This window comes from Mus musculus, chromosome 2, assembly GCF_000001635.26.
Source record: "Mus musculus strain C57BL/6J chromosome 2, GRCm38.p6 C57BL/6J".
In the NCBI taxonomy this organism is placed as follows: Eukaryota; Metazoa; Chordata; class Mammalia; order Rodentia; family Muridae; genus Mus; species Mus musculus.
The window spans coordinates 171,354,077-171,368,300 of record NC_000068.7 but is presented as its reverse complement, the minus strand read 5'-3'; the positions used below and the strand labels follow the sequence as shown (position 1 = coordinate 171,368,300).

Genomic DNA, 14,224 nt, shown 5'->3' with positions numbered 1-14,224 from the left:
ATAGACTCGACATCATATGCCTGTAATAGAATTGAGGGTGAATGTGACTCATCTACCTGGAGAAGTCAATACTTAATCAGAATTCAATGGGGTGTGTGTGTGTAGTATGTATGTATGTATGTATGTATGTATGTATGTATGTATGTACAGTATGTGCATGGGTTTAGCATATATGTGTAGCACATGTATATGTGTGTGTAGTGTGTGTGTGTGCTCACAAATCTTGCATTCAGGTACCCAAAATAATTTATATAGCATGGTGTATGTGTGTATTTAGCATAGTGTATATGTATAGTGTGGTATATGTGTGTGTCCTATGTGTGTGTATGTAGTATGTGTGCACATATGTGTGTGTGTATATGTGTGTAGTGTGTGTTTCTTTTTATGTGTATTCCTGTGCGTTTGTCTATGTGAGTGTGTGTGTGTAGGGGGGTATTGTTCTCTCATTGATCGATGGCTCAAGGATGGTACTTCAAGTGAACATATGAGACACAAGGACACAACTAACTCTGTGCTTAACTCATAAGCTAAGGGCAGAATCATTTCCACTGGGAGATGACAAAGATGCTATCAGGGATTTTAGCACTGAGTATAACAGAGAGGCCGATGGAAATGCGAGCACCTTACGCCTCACACTCTGGAAGTAGTCTTGATCCTTGGCTCCCAGAGCTAGAAAGTGAGGGCAGACCCGTTCCCAGAGACTGTGACTGTAACTGGGCCCGAGCTGTAGGAGAAGCTGCCTCCAGGACCTCAAGCCCATTTCGTTCTTCTACATTCTCTCCCAGTTCCGCAGCTTTGGACCTGTCAGCCCCTTCATCCTTATTACAACTCTGTCTCCGTCTGTGTGGAAAGACAGACACAGCAATGCCAAGCGTACCCAGAGCTCTTAGATCCCACTCTGGAATCTTCCAGAGACAGTTAGGCTGGTTGTACTTCTTGCCCAGAAAGAACAAGTCTTACCTTAGCCCTGACTGCTGGTTAGTGATCAACTCCTGTGAGCTTTACAGAACCCTGTGGGGAGGGGAACACAGGACAGACAAATCCAAGGCACTCTGCAGAGATCTTGGCTACATGATTAAGCATTTCTGACTCTTAATTAATATACATCACAGTCCCATGGTCACACAAATACTGACTTACCTGTATTCTATTTTTACCGTTGCTGTTCATAATGCAGTAGTGTCATTTGGTGTGTGTACATTGGAGGTTTAGAACAAACAACACTTTTGTTGCAGTAATGAGTCTGAGCCTGCCATCCTTGGGGCAATCGGCTCATGATATCTCCATTGCTTATAGAAGCATGCTCATAAGCGTGTTCCATGAGTTTTTCCTGCTGTGTATATTACTACCACCTCATGAAGAGAAGTCAGTGACGGACCAAAGAAGTGACTTGACCCAAGTCAGGCACGGTGACCCAATGGGTAAGTTGTGTTTGCTCACAGGAACACAGTTGAGCAGGAGTAACAGAGCCGTGAAGGCCTTGGACAGCTCTATCATCCAAACACTCTCTACAGCCTAAGTGACAACAACTCCCAACCCAAACTGTGTCTCTGGAGTCCCACGCTTAGTCAACCACATCCTCCAATCTACTGGCAATAAGGAAGACCACATGGGGACAGGATAGGATTATTACATGGAGCTATGATGACCTCTTCCTCCTCCTGTGAAGATGGTCTGATAGAGTTGTTCCTTTGGAGGTCTCATGAGGGTGTTCCTAGCTGCTCAGATTTCATGATAGCGGTTACCACGTCTTGCTAGGACAATAGAAGTCTTCCAAATCCCCAAGCACGAAGGCAACTAAAACAATCAATTTTACCTGCCGTAGGTGGTTCTTGCCTATTCATGAGCAATTTCATATACCCACAGAAGTGATCTGACAGAAGGAAACTCTGTCAGGACGTAGTTTATTATTTTTAGGATATGAATCATTCATAAACTTTGTTAATCTGACCAAGATTCAAGATATACTTCAGTGTAGCACAGTAGGGAAAGCAAGGAAGCTTTTCAGAGCCACGGTTTAAAGACAGGGCAGGACTACTCTGGGATCTGGGTAACAATTCTTGCTATAAAGGAATTTTTCTGATTAACTTCTGGGCAGCCATGTGGACCACAGAGTGTCCTCCTTCCTCCGATATCCTCTTATTGACTTATGTCTGGACCAGTGTTTACAGAACTCTTAATTTGTTTCCTGGCTTTTGGATGTGGGATAGGGGATTACATTGTGAGGGGGGCACCCATTTTCATCAGCCTCCGTTTATCTTCTTGCAGAACGGGTCAAGACCGGAAGTTCTGAGGCGGGTGGAATAATCCCCTGAGCAATAAAGTCTCTAGCACACAGCAGTGCTCACCACAGAGGCAGAAGATAAGTCAGAAACTGGTATTTATTTATGACAATAGTAGAAAGATGGCTGAGGTCTGTTTTTTTTTTAAAGCCCCTTTAGAAATGTGTGACAATGTCTTTTGTGAGCGTTTGGTATGAGAGTGTGGGCATGCCTCTGCATAGGGACCCAGAGCTTCTGTCTCAGCTGCGTTTGGTAAGGCTGAGTCAGTCTGAGAGCTTAAGCAGACATCATTGTGCGAGAGGCGGCTGGCACAGCTGAAAGGACTCCGGCACCTGGAGGAGAAAGTCCCCCCGCTCAAAGGACATTTTCTGTCCCCTCGCTATCATAAATATACACAGGCTTTGAAGCCGGGGATAATCTGTGGAATTTCACAATGCTGACAAAGAAACAGCTTTCCCCAAGGATTGTGCACTGAAAGGCTCCAGCGTTTTAACACGGATTTGTTCTCTTGCAAAACGAGTAATTGCCGTGCCTAGATTGCCTCCTTCCTTCCATTTTTCCGTATGCTTGTTTAAACTTTCTGATGAATACTTTTATAAACATTTGAATTGGGGAGATTATCCCCAAAGCAGCTTTGTGCCTACATTCTGTGTCTTGCTCACATTTGGGGAGTATACCAAGTCACATAGATGGAGTTTTTCAGAAGCCCTTGTCTATGCAGCCCTCAGATAGCAGACCACAGATATGGGATGTTGTCCAGATGTGGCATAGAGCGTGCATGTGCAAATCTGGCATTGGAAAGGCTGAGGTAGGCCAGTCAAATTGATGACATATCATGGAACATAGCAGATGGGGGCTTACGAGAAAGACTAAATCCTGATTTTTTTTTTAAAAGAAGGAAAGAAAGAATCAAAGCTCTCAAGTTCCAGGTAGCTAAGACGTGCAGTTTTTAAAACTGCCCCGTGTTCATGGGTGCTAGGAAAGACTGAGCAGCCTATAGAATTACAACAAAGTGCAGGTATGAAGAGGAAGAGGAAGCTGTATTTTCGCCCCAGAGACTAAAATATAAACCACCAAGTTGAGATTGATATGACTTCTTTTTTCTTTAAGATCTATATTATTTTTATGTTCATCTGTGAACACACATAAGTGCAGTGCCCAATATGGCCAGAAGAGGGCACCAGATCTCCTTGAGCTGGAGTCAAAGGCTGTTGTTAGTTTATCTACATGATTGCTGGGAACACAACCCTAGTCCCCGGAAAATAACAACAGCTCTTCACAGCTGAGCTCTCTCTCCAGCGGGATGGTGTACTTCTTAAGGCCAGTGTGCAATCCATTTGTCCAAACTTTGTCTGAAAAATAAGAAAACTTATTTTCTAGACTGATGAAGAACTCAGTAGCAGGTTTCCTGCAAGACTCTGTTGGGAGTTCAGATGTGTTTAGAAAAAGCAACGAGCGAGATGCTGTGGGAAGAATAGCGAGTTATCCTGAAGGGTTGAGCCGAGGACCTAGATGCATCTATTCTTTTCAAAGATGCATCTATTCTTTTCAAAGGAGCTACCGTGGCGCACAGCATCAGGACCAAGGTATACAGTCTGATGGGTATCAAACCCCAGCAATGCCCTCCCAGTCTTTTCTTAAATGGGGAAGCTTTTTCTTTTTATCTAAGGTATGTTAATTTGCGCCATCATCAAGGGGCAGGAGTAACTATGGAAACAATCCGTAGAAACCATTTTCATCAGAGTCCATCAACACTTTGCTGTTTTGCCAATCAAGTAAACATTATGTTGTTTATGAAGAAGTGTGTGTGTGTGTGTGTGTGTGTGTGTGTGTGTGTAAGTATAGTGTTTTAAGATGCACAGAGATATCCCACATTTTATACCAGCTGGGTTTTTTTTCCAGGAAAACAATTTTACTTACAGTAATATTAAAAGAGAAAAAAATTGGAATCAAACTTATCTGTGGAAATTTTTATCAAGATTATAAAAATCCCTATGTAGCCTCCAATCTCAAGACTTTTCCTTTGATGAAATTATCTTCACTGATGGTCAAAGCATTAAATAGCGATGTGGCACTGAAGACTTTCGGTATCTACAGAACATAGGTGGGCCAGGAGGAGGAGTGTGCTGGCAGGGGGTGGGTGGGTGGAAGAAGACCCACCCCTCCCCCTCTCCACATGTAGCTGCAGTCCCCAGTCTGTGCAATAATCAGCCACTCAACATAACTCCTTGTATCACTGCAATAAATAGTTTAAAATTATTAAAAAATCAAAGTAGAGGTATGGGACATGGTGAGTTTACCTTTGCGAGTTTTCCTTTGTTGACAATCAGTACACACTTTTTAAAAGAGTTGTCCTGTCTACAGAGAAGTCTTTGGGACTTCTGGCCAGTCTTAACCTCCCCATCTCATTACTGAAAGAGAGGAGAAAGCCGTGCCTGGTCTGGAGAAGCAATTACTGCATCCCTGTGACTTGACCATGAGGTCATAGACCCTGTGAAAACAGAAGTAAACATAGAAACAATATTCCTGTAATTGTCTTTGAAAAAAAAAACAATCTAGTGAACATTCCCAGCGATGCATAGCATTGTTTTGATTTCCCATATTCATCCATTTCTCCCAAGAAGGTTGGAGGAATACAGAAGCTACACATGGAATTTTGTTTGCTTGCTTCATTTAGTTGTTAACATGGGGATCCCCTGGAGTCCAAATGAAATTGTCCTTGCCCAGTGAGTATATAGTGAAAGTCCCCCTCTTATGGCCAGAGGAGAAAGAAAGCGTCCTTCTCAAACTTGCCTGCATCCCCCAGCCTCTATTTGCTAAGCAGTGAGGTGTCTTGGCAAGGATGCTGATGCCCAAGGTCTTAGAGCATTCCCCAACCTCCTCTGGAGTCCTCCTGTGCATCTCCATATTGTTCTGTGGTGGTGAATGAACGCATTCTTTGTCGAGATAATTGTGTTGGTAAAGGTTTGATGTAGCCATTTACGGCTAAAGGGACGTATTTACTTTGTCACATAGAGTAGGTGGGGCCGCTTTCCCCAGCCACAGTCTGCTAATAAAATTGTTTCTCTCTTTACTAAGTGCATGTTGTTACTGGTTGATGCTTCGTTATCAGTAAAAAGGTTTAACCCTTTATCCTACCTGAAGCATAAGAACTGTAAGTAGGGTGGGGGTGCGGAGGGACCCACGGATGTGCCACGAAGTAGACAAGGAAGTGTCTTACTTTAACGACTAATTTAATACAAACCCGGCTTTCCCAAGCCTTCCTGCCTTTCTTCTCTCTTCCTTTCCATCTTCTTAGCCTGCCTAATGAGGTTTTATTAGAGTTGGCAGAAGGAGAGTGGAAGCTTTTACCTGGAACTTAGATTAATGGCTGCTGAATACGGAAGGAAACCTTTTAGTTCATAGCAACCTCAGACTCTTCATTAGGGGGACACAACTGGCTAAATTGGCTGCAGATGATAGAATCTCTGGTGTGGGGGTAAAAACATGTGAAAGGCAGCACACATTGCCTGTGAAGAGCTCCCTAAAAGTCACCACCAATGTCTGTCTAGCTAGCTGTTTATCCTCTGCCCTCTGTATTTATTACACAGGATCTGTGAACTGTTCATGAGATATGAAAGCAAGACTAAACACTGGGGACTACACCCTACATACCTGAGACCTGCAGTACCTGGTACCTGTGGGGTGTGGGGATCCCCTCATTGCATCATATTCTTGAAATGGAGAAGCTGAGGTCTAGAGGCCTGAGGGTCCTGTGGATGAAATAAGATCCAAAGTAGAGTAGAACCCAAATCTTCAGAATTGTCACTACAGGGACTCTCTATAGCATTAGACATTGCAACAATGTGTGAGGATTGGTGTTACTTAACAACTTGACAGAGTCTAGAGTCACCTGAAAGATGGTGGTGGCTGTGGTGTGTACTCTGGATTGTATTAACTGAGGTGGGAAGGTCAGCTCACTATGGGTAGTGACATTCACTGCCTGAGGCCCTGGACTGTATAAGAGGAGAAGGGAAGCTGCCCTCGCTATGCAGTGGTCACTCTGTTCCAGACTGTGGATGTGAGGTACAGGGGCTTCGAACTCCCTCTGCCTCCATTCCTCACCATGATACACAGTACCCTTCAACAGTAAGCCACATAAGCCATTTCCTCCTCAGACTGACTCTGTCACATTATTGTATCACACAACAGGCAGAGGAAGTGAGGGAGAATAGAAAGAGAAAAGCCACAATGGCCAGGCATTCCGTTACACGTGCTGCAGCAGACACCAGGCTGTCCACGGCGTGCCTCATCTCACCCTTCACCAGGCACCAGCTGTGCCCAGGTCACAGTGAGAAAACATACTTGAAGGACTGAATGAGTGCCCAGGATTTCCTAGAGGTCTTTGTGACCCTGGAAGCAAGAACTATCTAGGAGACATTTTTTAGATTAAGCCCATACTTTCGATTCATAAATATGTAAATCATTGATGACGACTTACAACACTTTTAACTCCCTCCATGGAGAGTGGATGCATGAGAGGTGCTGATGGGCTCTTGCCCCCTCTGGAGGTACAGAATTTCTCAGTTCCGATAATCATGCACAGTACCTTTGCAATAAATACAGGGAACACAGGCAGCCGGCTGACAGCCACTCAACATTGCTCCTCAGTGTGCTCTTCACAGGCAATGTGCTGCCTTTCATGTATTTTATACAACTACCTGAGACGCTAACATCTTCACACCAACTTCAGAGCCTGCCTCTAGGTGCTCATCACATGGTTAAACGCAAGCCTGTGGAGAATGTTGCACGTGCAAACCGAATCTTCTCCAGCGACTCCACTTGGCTCCTAGAGTTTGTATTTGGAACAATGTGAGCTGGCTTCCTGGACTCTATCGGCTCTGGTGTAACCTGGGATGGCTGCTTCAGGTTCAGTGTGGCACAGTGCAGGCAACACACACAGCGGCTGGAGAGATGGCTCGACGATGAGGGCACTTGCTGCAAAGCACGGATACCTGAATTCAAATCCCAGCATCCACCTACAGAGATCCAGGTATGGCTATGCACATCTGCAATGCCAGCGTGTGTGAGACAGAGTCAGCAGGGTGACTGAGGCTGACTGAGTGTAGGCCCAGCTCCGGGGTCATCAGCAAGAGGCTCTGTCTCAAAGAACAAGGTAGAGAGCCACAGAGGAAGACACCTCACATACCACATGTATATGCACATAAAAAGCAGGGACACACACACACAGAGATACACACGTGCACACACAGAAACACACAGAGAGACAAAAATATACATAGATACACACATGCATACAGACACACACACAGAGACACACACGCACACAGACATACACACACATACACACACACATACACACATAGTTCCACACACAGATACATACACAAATACAGACACACACACAGACACACACAGATACACAGACACAGACACACACACACACAGAGTCCCACCCACATATATAAGAAGATCACAAAAAGGAAAATCACAGAAACCCTACATAAAATTCAGGGCTATTTCCAAAAACAAACAAACAAACAACAAAAAGACAAAAAACAAACAAACAAAAAAACCTAAAAATGATTCTATTGAGACAATAGCAGTATCACACTGCACAGTTCTTTTCTAAGTTCTCCTCCACCCTGTATCAGAATGTGCTGAGAGGAGAACTCATTTTCATGGCAAATCTATCCCTGGAACTAATTTTCATCCAAAGAAAGAATGATAGAAAGAAAGATAGAAAGAGAGAGAAAGAGAGAGAAGGAAGAAGGAAGAAAGAACCAGAAAGAAAGAAAGAAAGAAAGGAAGAAAGAAAGAAAGAAAGAAAGAAAGAAAGAAAGAAAGAGAGAGAGAGAGAGAGAGAGAAAGAGAGAAAGAGAGAGAGGAAGGAAGGGAGAGGGGAAGAGAGAGAGAGAATTATCTCCCCATGCAGCACGTGACCTTCTGCACTGTCCAGTTAGCTCAGCTTGCTCAGATTTCAGCGAGCCATCAAGAGTGTTTCCTTCCCACCCATTCTATTGAGAATCTAAAGTAACATGGATGGATTGATTTCTGCGTTCCTTTAGTGTTCAAGCACATGTGCACACAATGCTTGGTGGAGTGCCTGTTTTGAGGGATGGGTAAAGATGATTTCCAGTTTAAGCACCTATACAGACACAGGAAGCTACTGCTGTTCTTTGAGGGTGACATAAATTAATGTTCAAAGCTGTTGAAAAATTAAATCCCAGACTTACGCTATGTATTTAAAGTGTGATGTTTATCACCAAAATGTACAACTGGATTTATTGTGGGTTGAAATATGAAGGCTTTCCAAACTATAGAGCTAATGAATTTATAGCTTCTGTAGCAGCAGGCTTTACTCTGAGTTTCCCTTGACGGTGATGAGACCGTTTGAGATGGGATACATGAAAAACGTGCTGATTAATTAAATGTTAGAATGACTATAGAGTTTTGAAGGTTTGTGACTCAGAAAGTTCTAGATAAATTCCGTCCACTAGGTTTAAGATTATGCTGTTTAGGCGGCTTGGGAATGGAAGCTTTGAAGATGGAGTCAGTAGAGGTCAGAGCGTGACAGACTCCAGCTAAGCAGCCCGATGGGAGGATTAGCATGTTCTTGTGAGGTTGGTAACTTCCTAACTGCAATCTCCACGTGCAGCACCAACCCTACATTCCAAGAATCAACAGGAGCTCCAATGCTCGAAATGTAAAACTGACTTCTTTCTATATGCACAGTAATGTCACTATGAAACTCATCTCTTTACGCGGTGGTCAAAAGATTAATTGTTAGAGGAAGATTTCTGAGTGTGGTGGGGCACGGAGATGAACAGGAAACCTCAGTGTGGTATCTTCTCACAGCAGTTAGCATGGCAGAGATGCTGCAGACAAGAGAGCAGGGGGCAAGATGCTTCATCTAAGACCTATTGTTTTAGAAGATGAATGGATTATATTCACCATCTTCTGCCTGCCTGCCTGCCTGCCTGTCTGTCTGTCTGTCTGTCTGTCTGTCTGTCTGTCATGTATGTGTCTGTCTATTTTGTGTGTGTGTCTGTCTGTCTGTCTGTCTTTGTCTCTTTCTCTGTCTCTGTCTCTCCCTCTTGTTCTCTTTATCTCTCTCTAATTTATCCACTCTTGGCTTTCATATACCCTCTGTCTTATCTATACAATAACACATTCTCTCGCTACACCTTTCCCATACATGTCTCCCTTGGTATATTTCTCAAGGATAGAAGACTACTGTTAAAATTCCTTAATTCATTCCTTCCTTCTGCCCACACCCCAGCATGTACAGTATTCTAAGTATTGTTTTCAACTTTATATAACTGAAAGGAAACTTACTGCTGTTCATTGGAGAACCTCTTGGGTGATTCATGCCTATATCTCGGGATGATGCATACAGAGACAAGTGAGTTTAGTTTCAGTTTGCTTGCCTCTCAATGAGGCAGTAGGAGAGCATGCATTGGCTGATGGATGCCTGACTCAGACGCTTGCAGCATCCCAAGATCTTCACGTCTTCCAGCTTTGCTGTCTGTGTGTCCTCGCCAGACTCTAAATCAACATCTCTTCCCATTCAGCACTCTACAGTTTGTATATAAAATGGCCACACAGTAACTCAAGAAGACAGTTTCACTTCTGCTTTATGCAAACTTGTTCTTCAACTAACATAACTAATGTTGTGGCCACATGGTTTTTCTTTCATGCTTTTCTTGGAGTACTGTGGGAGCAAGAGTCAGCTGACACAGCACAGTGTAGATCAGTGAAGTGGCTGGGACCTAAATAGCTAAGAGAACAAGCAGCAGATGCCCGCAGCCATCCATCTCGTCTACCAGATCATTGTGTAGGTGGGTCGTACTAGGAATGTGTTTCTCTTGGAATTTCTACAACGTCTGTGCATTACTTTTGGTAAAGAGTCCTACCTGGGCACCTTTTTTTCCATTCTATTTTCCTGTATTTTTTTTTTTTTTCGGAAGCCACCACATTTGAAGTTAATTTTAATGTGCTATACAGTGATCAGATGTATGCCCTTTTTTTATAATAATTCTGTCCACCAAATATATTGCTCATTTCTGATCCCAGGGCAATGGATTTGGAAGGTGGAAGAAGGCCATAGGAAAGGATGTAGAGGGACCTAGAGGCAGAGAGTGTGAAGATGGAGATGAGGGAGGGAAGGGAGGCAGGGTAGGCAAATGGTGGGCACAGAAAACTTCAGGAGTGAAATTTGAATAGAGTGCCTTTTTAAATCTTGGTAGCATGGCTTCACTTAATGCAAAATTAGGGAAATAAGTTCTCAACTTGTCCATTTCCCCAGCTACATAGTGGATCCATTGTCATACCCAGTAAGGACACTGGACACATAAAACGGTATGATATCTAATCCACAGATGAGTGGCTGTTTTAAATTTGAAAAAAAAAAAGTAACGTTAATTACAAATAGGTCTTTGTGTTACTCAAAAGTAATCCAAGGGGTAGCTGTGCCCTATAGAGCATTCCTGACTTCATTACAGGTACAGTTACAGTGATTACACCTCAGAGTCATAGATGCACGAAAGGTACAGCTCGCCTCCTTAAGCTGTAACAAGACAGTTTACTCACAAAGGATCCAGATGTCATCTTACTCATTTGTGCTTTAACACTCTTGTACTAGAATATTTATCAGGTTATGGTTTGCTACTGCAATATCCTGCAATCGTTAAATATTCCGCAGCTGAGGAATGAGAACAATTATGGATTTATGGATCTTCTTTACACGCTAAGAATATGGATATAAATAAGTATAAGACTGTGAGGGATCTCAGATAGGAGAAAGTTCTTAAATTATGGATTTTCTCTCATTTGTTCTAAGATGAGTCATGTATGCATGTTCATACATACAGAGAGAGAGAGAGAGAGAGAGAGAGAGAGAGAGGGAAGGGAAGGGGAGGGGAGGGGAGGGGAGGGGAGGGGAGGGGAGGGGAGGGGAGGGGAGGGGAGGGGAGGGGAGGGGAGGGGAGGGGAGAGGAGAGGAGAGGAGAGGAGAGGAGAAGAGAAGAGAAGAGAAGAGAAGAGAAGAGAAGAGAAGAGAAGAGAAGAGAAGAGAAGAGAAGAGAAGAGAAGAGAAGAGAAGAGAAACATCAATAATATTTACAAGGAATAAAGAGACTAGACACAAAAGATAAATTAGTAAAAAATAATATTTTGTTATACTCTTTGGTGCTGTTCAAACATTGTACAGTGCTTCTTTGATTGCTAAACTAGCACTCCCCAAAACAGATAAAACATCTGAACTGTAAACAAACAGCTCAAGGAAACAATTATTTTTGGTTGACTCTGGGGAAACATTAAATCAAATCTATCAAAGTCCTTATTATACTATAGAATCATTGACTCAGCAGCCTCTCTCCCTCCCTCTCCCCCACCTCAAGTATCACCTGCAACCAGCACCTCAGGCTACTCACCTGCTTACTGTGACATTTACTGTCACGAGGAGGCAGTCGGCTGGGGTCTGCACGGTAGTCTTAATTGCCCAGAGCCGCAACGAAGGCGCTGATCATTGTGGAGTCACCAGCCATCCCCAGCTTCTGTGACAGTGTAAATTCTTAGGTCCATACAGGTGAGGGGACAGCCCATCCCATTCCCTGCAGATCAGCCATGATGAGTGGCTGGGAGGCAGTCTTAGAGGAAATGAGCTAACATCCTTTGGTCCTGGGTGGTGACATCAGCAAGAAATGGAACCCATGTGCCAGAAACAGGTTGTATTCCTTTAGGACATTTAGATCGATTAGTTACGTGAAACAAAACCAAATATCTCCCATACTCATTAACCATCATCAAGCTTGAATACAAGAATTTGCGAATGGGAACTGTTGAAAATACCTGCAGTATTAATTAGCAGTCGAGTATATGTTATCTTTTATGGAAAACTAGTTATTTCATAGCAGGCTTTATGCAAGAAAGACTCTTAATCCATTTCCAATTGGTTATGCTACCCAAGTCAGGTTTAAAGAATTTACATGTCTCTTCAGTGCCTTTCACTGTCTACACTGGGAAGTTGTCACCATTGGCCTGACACCTCTTGCTCTCGGGTTCCTGTGAAACAGATTACTTGATATGACAAACGGCATTTTGCAAACACTTCATTTGCTTTTTTGTTCTTTTTTTTCGTATTACTTACTTTTCTCATTGCTGTTGCCAAATGTCTGACAAAAATTAATAAAAAGAACAAGCATGTATTTCAGCTCAGTTTCAGTGAGTAGTCCTCTTGGTAGGGAAGTCACGGGGCGTCTACATCTGCAGTCTGGAAGAAGGGCGTAAACACTGGTACTCAGTTCACTTTCTCCTTTTGTCAGTTGGGGACCCCCCAGCCCAAGGGATGGTGCAGCCCACATTCAGAATGGGTCGTCCCTCCTCAGTTAATCTCTATGAAGAGGCCATGGGAAGACAGGTGTGAAAGTACGTGCCCTCAGTTATCTAAACCCAGCCAAGTTGATTACTGATGTAGTTTGAGTGGGAATGTCCCTCATAGGCTCACAGATTTGAATACTTGGCTCATCTGTTAGTGGAATTTTGAGGGAAGGATTTGATGGTTCAACCTTGTTGGAAGTGTGTCACTGGGAGCATATTTTGAGGTTCAAGAGCTCACCCCAACTGCCATTAGCTTTCTGTGTCCTAATATTTGGACACTCAGTTGATACTCTAGTACCTGAGCTAGCACCCGATGCTTTCTGTCTGCTGCATATTCCCCACCTTGATGGTCATGTTGTCTTAGTTAGGATTTTATTGTTGTGAAGAGACACTGTAACCATGGCAACTCTTATAAAGGACATTTAATTGGAGCAGGATCGCCATTCAAAGGTTTAGTCCATTATCTTGACAGGAAGCATGGTGACACACAGGCAGGCATGATGCTGGAGAGGGAACCAAGAGTTCTACACCTGGATCCTCATACAGCAGAAAGAGTGAATGATACTGGGCCTGGCTTAAGTGTTTGAAAACCTCAAGTGATGTACTTCTTCCAACAAGGCCACACCTCCTTACAGAGCCACTTCTTATGAACCTATGGGGGCCATTTTTATTCAAACTACCATAGTCATGGAATCTCACTTTCTGAAATCCTGAACCCTAAATTAAATTCTTTTGCTTATAAGCTGTCTTGGTCCTCATATTTCATCAAATCAATACAAAAGTAGCTAAGGCAACTCTGAGTTTTAAATGACACATAATCTTTTTGCTTCTTTCTCGGGATTTCTTCATCCCCAGTTTGCCTGGATAGATGCCAGTCCTTCTCTTCATTCTCAATATTCACTGGCAACCTCATTCTTGCACACAATAGCTTATAACTCCAGCTCCAGGGGGTGGGAGGCCTAACATTGTGTCCTCTGTAGACACCTTCACACATGTGGTATATATATATGTATATACATACATACATACATACATACATATATTCCAAACATTACATCTGGTTTTCGAAAGGAAACAATGTGCACATCATAATTCATTCCTTTCAGAAAAATAATTATCTCCAAGCTTTCCTGATTATTGGGATTGCCTGTCATGTGTACTCAGTATATGATCTAAAATTCTTTTTATTTATTTATTTTTTATTTTTATTAGATATTTTATTTATATACATTTCAAATGCTATCCCGAAAGTTCCCTATACCCTCCCTCTGCCCTTCTCCCCTACCCATCCACTCCTGGATGGAACACAGGGCCCCCAATGGAGAAGCTAGAGAAAACACCCAAGGAGCTGAAGGGGTCTTCAACCCTATAGGTGGAACAACAATATGAACTAACCGGTACCCCCCAGAGCTCATATATCTAGCTGCAGATGTAGGAGAAGATGGCCTAGTTGGCCATCACTGGGAAGAGAGGCCCGTTGGTATTGCAAACTTTATATGCCCCAGTACGATCTAAAATTCTAATTCAGAGAATCTGAGGTACTGTCGAGACTCTTCCATGTA

The 14,224-nt window shown here is 43.2% G+C and overlaps 1 long non-coding RNA gene across 1 annotated transcript; it reads right to left on the bottom strand.

Annotated features, from left to right (window-relative positions):
• Positions 1 to 4,577: 4,577 nt before the first annotated feature.
• Gm35434 lies at positions 4,578 to 12,061 on the bottom strand. Its single transcript, XR_375335.2, has 3 exons — positions 11,717 to 12,061; positions 5,937 to 6,034; positions 4,578 to 4,773 (listed from the first exon to the last, which is right to left on the bottom strand). It is a non-coding gene; the product is annotated as a predicted gene, 35434 (long non-coding RNA).
• Between the last annotated feature and the right edge of the window lie 2,163 nt (positions 12,062 to 14,224).